Raw genomic sequence first — 6338 nt, forward strand, 5'->3', positions numbered from 1 at the left:
ATGACCCTCCCGAGATGGCTGCCCATCCCATTACTGGTCCAAAACCATGTTTAAAAGTGGAAATGAGAGTGGCATCATTATCCCTTCTACCTCAAAAACTCTTCTAATGTATGACAAAGACTTAAAAACAAACAAACAGCCCACAGGACTTGTTTTGGGTTGCTCTGATGTAAAGCTCTTGCTGTACACCAGGCAATGCACTGTGTTTGTATATTTGCATCGCTTTTGAAAGTACCAGCTTTGTGAATTTCAAAGAGGATTTTTTTTTTTTAACCCTGTTGAGAAGGGACTTATTAAACTCTGGGGTCATTCTAAGGCTGCAGAGCAACTACATTGTTCAGTGCATCTTCAGCTACTTTAACCACTGTTCAGTTTTCATTTTCACAACTTCCCCTCTTGCCACTCACAAAATCATTTCTAAGATTTTGTTTATCTTTATATTGTGAGTATTGTCTTTTCCTGGTTTAAAAGGCTGCATTTATGAACTTACCAAACTGTTCTACTTGCTCTAATACTTGCCTGTACACACTTATATCTACTTTACTGAAGATCATTTAACAATAATCTGTGTAAATTTTCTGAAACTATCAATAGTCATCCCTACATAAGTGTCGCAATAATATATATTGAGGTACTTGGTCAGAAATATCATATTTGATTGATTTGTCACCCAGTCCAAGCATTTATGAAGTGCTTTCGAGTAGATTTTTAAAAATGTAGATATACTGTATATTGTATAGTGAATATATACTGTAGCCTCAAAATATTGCAATATCACCCAGCTCTAAATATGGTTTGCCTCACATAAATACAAAATATGCTAATCTCTTGTCCGCCTTGTTTGCTTAAGATTTCATACATCTGAGGGAATGTATTTTAGCCATTACTATTTCACACCCTGTGTTCATAACTTTGAGTATTCCTAAAGGATGTTGTATCATGAATAGGTGATCTTTATGCGGCACCTACCGAGGCAAGCAATAGACCTACATGCAGTCAGTGACGAGAGAACAACAGCTGTAGCCAATAAAAGAGTTTTATTTCTTTCACAACTCCTGATATTTTTCTTCTCCCTTAACAAATGAAATAAAGTGTTGTGAGAAAGATAAAATAAAATGCAGGTCTAGCAACTGGTATAAATAATAAATGGCCATCACTGTAAATGTGCTCCAACTTTCGCAGAGTATACTCTGAGGATGTTTCTGCTCTGTGAAATATGCTAAAATGATCTCAAATTATATGTTCAGGAGAGCAGATTTTAAGAAAAACTTGTGCAGGATAACGCTCTGCTGTGGCATCGAGCAGACAAGAATAAATCAAAGTAGAGTATGTAAGGATAATGAGTACCACACCTGCGGATTGTCATTAGCTTCCGCAGCAAGGAGAGTCATCTTAAAAATTGCTACATGCGTACTTTGAAATGTCGGACACAAAGGGGAGTCTGTTGCTGTGTGCCCAGGAGGAGAAATACTACCCTGTGTCTGGGAGCTCAAGTGCATAATTTCAACCCCAACCTAACTCCTAGAGTACTTTGTTTGAGTGATTCTGACTTTCAGGGCACCAAACAGGTGTAAGATTCCAGTTCTTTGAAAAATGGATCTGATAGTTTCCGAGGAAAACACTGCAATGCTCCAGGAAAATGGAGAATGTGAAGACAGATCTAGCATATTCACCCAAATGGATAAAATGCTGTAATTCTATTATAAAGGTGACTTGTCATTCATCGAAATGGAAAAAAATAAAGTATTGTCTTTTTTAGGGTTTTGACACACCTAGATGGAAGAAGTTTCTTTGTTCCCGTTGTATTTATTACATAATCTCTACGTGAAAACTATTAAATGGGACAAAATTTAAGATTTCCTTTGAACAGGGGATGTCTCTTCGTTTGATTAATGATATATCTACCAATGGACAGAAGTCAGTACAGTAGTGTTTTAGCATTTATACAGCAAAGTTACATTCCCGTTAACTTAAACAAGCTAATTTTGGGGCTCACAACACCAAGGTGAAATTGACTTAAGATATACAGTTTTTTTAGGTGCCTGTCACTTTAATCTTTTTAATTCACCATCTAACAAAGGACCCATGAAGCTTACTGAAAACACTAAAGCACACAAAACACACATACTGCCTCAGACAGACAACTTGAATTCTATTTTTAAACACAGGTCAGGTCGACAACTGCCACAAAAATATCTGTTACTTCAATTATCTGTTTGTCCAATTAGAAAAATGCAGCGTAGAAAGAGATTTGTTATAACTTTGCAGGTATAAATCTGAGAGGAGGGGGCCATCAGAGATAAGTGCCATACTACGGAGAAAAATTGGTACTATTCACAAAGAGACGGCTTTGCAACAATCAGTTGCTCACTTGGTGACACCACATGCTTTTGATTTCTGCAGTGTCCAGAACCTATCACACAAAGTCTGGAGCTGTCCTGTCAATATTTGGAAAAAATGAGGGGGTTGTGTTTGTGTGTGTGCGTGTGTGTGCGTATGTGTGCATGTGTAAACGTGTGTGTGTGTGTGTGTTAGCAAGGGGGGGTTGCTGTGCCCAGCTTTCATGTCCAATAAAGTTGTGTAATTGTGACAGCTACCCATTAGTTCTACGTGTGATAAATCACAGGATGACAGACTGCAGCTTCAACTAAACATAATGCTCCGGGCTAGAAAATTCACCTCTCCTTTTGTTGCACTGAATCCTGCTAAATTGAGCAGATACAGAAGAATCACTGACTGCGCAAATTAACAGGAAAAACTTGTGTATAATTTACATGTAAGTATCCAATATAGTAGTTTTAACTTTACTGGCATAGAGGTCAATTTAAATTGCAATGTCTGTTGTAGTGGAAAGCAGGTAAATGCTGCTCTGAAGATTATTGTTTAATTTCATAGAACTAGACATAATTTCTACTGTCTACTGAGCCACACCAGATCTCAGAGAACGCACTCCTCACCATCCACCGTATCCATTTCCTTCAAATACAACCATCACCTCCCTAGATGACCGTACAGTTCACACAACAATTATGACTTGAAATACACAATATCCCCCTGGAAAACTCCAGAGGGACAGAGGCATTTCATTGTTTCCTCTCTGCCATCGTTTTGCCCCTGAACGCTGCCAACATTAGCTCAAACACAACAGTCGTTTATGGAATATAACAAGGTCCAACTGCAACTTACATGTCATCTTTCTTTCAGCTATCTGTCCTTGGGAGAATAGCTGTGCGTTCAGTTCACAATGAAACAACAACAAAGGCGAAAAGACAAGCAACAGATTTTTCATTTTGGGATCACAAAGGGAGGGTTGTTTCCCCTCTTATCATGCACACTACTAGTGCTGAGGCTGCTTCTCAGAGCTCATCAGCACGACAAAGACAACTGGGAGAATGCAGCCTTGTTCTACAAAGGTTAACCTCTGCGGGACCTAACAACTTCAGACTTCTCATTTGATGCCTCCACGAAACACTTGCCATGGAGGATGGAGGGCCCCTGGATTCCTTTGGATTTAACCTCTAATATCTGGGGTCACGCATCGTGCTACGGCCAATGGAAGCACTTGAGCACTCTATTATATGCAAAAAATCCCCCCAACACAGAGCAGTTTCTTAATGATCTCGATGTCTGCAGCACGCCCTGGGAAAAGTTTGAGTACTAATACAGACTGAAAACACTGAAAACACAGTATTTTTTAAAAATGAAATTCCTTATCAATCTTTAAGACGTTTACTTGGGGCAGTTGCACTTTTTTAATTCATAGAATTTATTGCGATTTTATTTCAACACAAAGGTGTTAAACTCTCTACAGTTAAAGATCAAGTCAGCTAACATTTACATTTTTAGTTATACTTGTAATTTACATGTAAATTATGAAAAAAATTCTCCATTAGGGCTCATTTATAACAATAATCTATATCAGTGGGACGTAGCAGAAGCCCAGAGTCCACTAGCTGCACGAGTACTACTGCATCACTACACTCAGAGGTGTGTGTGTGTGTGTGTGTGTGTGTGTGTGTGTGTGTGTGTGTGTGTGTGTGTGTGTGTGTGTTAGTCATACAAGTCGCTCAATCAGAGTGTAGAGCTGGTCTGAACTGTGTGTAGGGCCCCAACAATGACTCCCGGGGGTCCAACTTACGCTTTTACTCCTCCAGTCGGAAATGTTTGTGAACTGCGGAACATTTAAACAGAGAGTTTTCTTAATTCACTTCACCTAATTTAATTTAAATGATTATGACCCCCATGTGATGATGCAGTTTTTGAAATTTAACAGGACGAAAACGTAGGAGAAAAAAAGCCTCGTCAGAATCTGATGAAAATATAATTACATAATAGGACTATGGTTAGTTAATGATTTGTTATGTTTTATGCTGTTGTTAAAACAATGACAGTTCTTGTGAATTTTATCCCTGTTATTTTTACTAAAATATCAGGTATGCCTGACTCCCAACGCCTCACAAAGCCTGGCGCCGTTTAAAACAAGCCCACCCGACACAATCCAGTGAGCTGGTACAACCACACTACAACACAGAGGCTACAACAAAGTTGAATAAGGGCTCACCTGTATTTTAAAAAAAAAATGGGAGGGGGGCTGTAGTCCATATCTCATACATAACAAATACATTCCCTGTTTCTACAAACAACAACTACCTTTAAATACAAACAACAGCATTTGTTGTAAGTGTCTTATTCAGAGACCCAGTGAGAGAAGGCAAGGTGAGAACACATATTTAGTCTGCGTACAGGAGGGCACTTCCACCTACCTCTAAATTCACAAAGCAAGTCCTGAACCCCCTTCATCCGTTATTTATGTCCATATCTCACATCATTTAGGACGCGCTGCGGCCATTCCTATCCCCGAGCCTGCTCTGAAAGGCAACTGTGGACTTTGTGATCCCTCACTAGATATCAAATTCACACCGTGCGATGTTAAGGCGGTTCACAAACCCTCCTCGGCTGCTAAAAACCGAGGGGCAGGTATCCCACCGTGCTGCACCGCCGTTAATCTCCCCCTGTCCGATGAATAAGGTGCGGGTTAACGCGCAGATTTATAAAAAGACAGCATAAACAAAAAAATATCCATCTGTAGTGAAACTGATCGCGGCTGCCTACATTAGTTCTCCGTGCTCGCTCCGCTGCTGCATGATGCTTTGCGTGCTGCCGTCTTGTTTATTTCTGCAACACTGGCAAAAAATAAAAATCTCACTAAAATGAACCTTACCATTCTGAAGACACATCCAATGTAGCAGGCCTGTCCCGTTGACAATTCACCAAATACAGTCTTGGGTGTCCCAAAAAAAGCCCCTATGCGTCTACTTCGTCTCCTTCTTCTTCTACCCTCCCTTTCGTTTTGATAGTACCCCGAGCAGGCGAGTGTATTTCCACTGAGCACGACACGGTACGGCAGGGAAAAATCCTCCTCCTCTCCTCCTCCTTCTGCTCTTCTAAGGTGCTGCTGCTGCTGCTGCCGCCGCTTACAGCTCTCTCAGAGAGGCACACATGGACGAGAGAGGCAGCCGTCCAAGATGTCCATTTAGCATGCACACACACCTAATTGAACGTCGTGAAAATCCTTCGGGAGAAATATGTGAAATAGTCCCCGGACACGCAGCAGGAGATAAGGTGGCACGCCAACCGATGTGCTGGGGAATGACAAGCTGCGTGGTCCCTCACGATTTACAATTACGAGTTTGGAGCAGGGATGAGTGTGCGACTGTGCGTGGTCGCCCCCTTCGGTACTACGCTATAGTCCCTCCAAATATCCGCCTGTTTGTCATTTTCCTGTCCGTTTTTCTCCGCGAAAAAGAAAAGAGCTATCAGCCATTCAGCACATTATATTGTATTATAGTTCCCCCTGTTTGTGGAAGGTCTTTCCTTTTAGGAAAATACACAAACACAGGGACTAACTGGAGAGAGAAAACATTTAGCCTGACTAGAGGGGCTCTTAAACATTTCTCTGAGTCAGGCCTCCTGTGTTAAGTCTTCACTGATGTCCTCCAAAAAGACAAACTTAAGATTTAGTTTTGTATAATTATGAATAATTATTAAGTCCTCATCAATTATAATTAAGACCGTGTTGCATATTGTTGTGTCTTCATGTGTACCCGGGGAGTGTTGCTGGAAGTGCTGATAACACTTTATAATAACCATCATTACTAAATGGCACATTTAAAGTTAATTTAACTTAATTTAATAGTTATTTGAATCTTAACACACAATGAAATGCTTTTTAAACCATTAATTGAGCAATTGTAAAGGTCCAAGATATCAGTTCCAACTTTGTAATAGCATCATAATAATGATGATAATCATTTATTTATTAATCATCTTGTTAGTTG

General features: G+C 40.1%; 1 protein-coding gene across 6 annotated transcripts in view; it reads right to left on the bottom strand.

Annotated features, from left to right (window-relative positions):
- The window catches only part of tenm4 (teneurin transmembrane protein 4), a 156918-nt gene extending 151251 nt beyond the window's left edge, over positions 1-5667 (bottom strand). For 5 of the 6 annotated variants that reach the window (XM_084351717.1, XM_084351716.1, XM_084351715.1 and 2 more), the window contains exon 1: positions 5222-5667. The gene's annotated coding sequence lies outside the window, so the exon portion shown is untranslated. The remainder of the gene's footprint in view (positions 1-5221) is intronic. The other variant, XM_084351718.1, reaches the window with a different exon arrangement.
- Between the last annotated feature and the right edge of the window lie 671 nt (positions 5668-6338).

This window comes from Pagrus pagrus (genome assembly GCF_965226575.1).
Source record: "Pagrus pagrus genome assembly, chromosome: 4".
NCBI lineage: Eukaryota > Metazoa > Chordata > Actinopteri > Spariformes > Sparidae > Pagrus > Pagrus pagrus.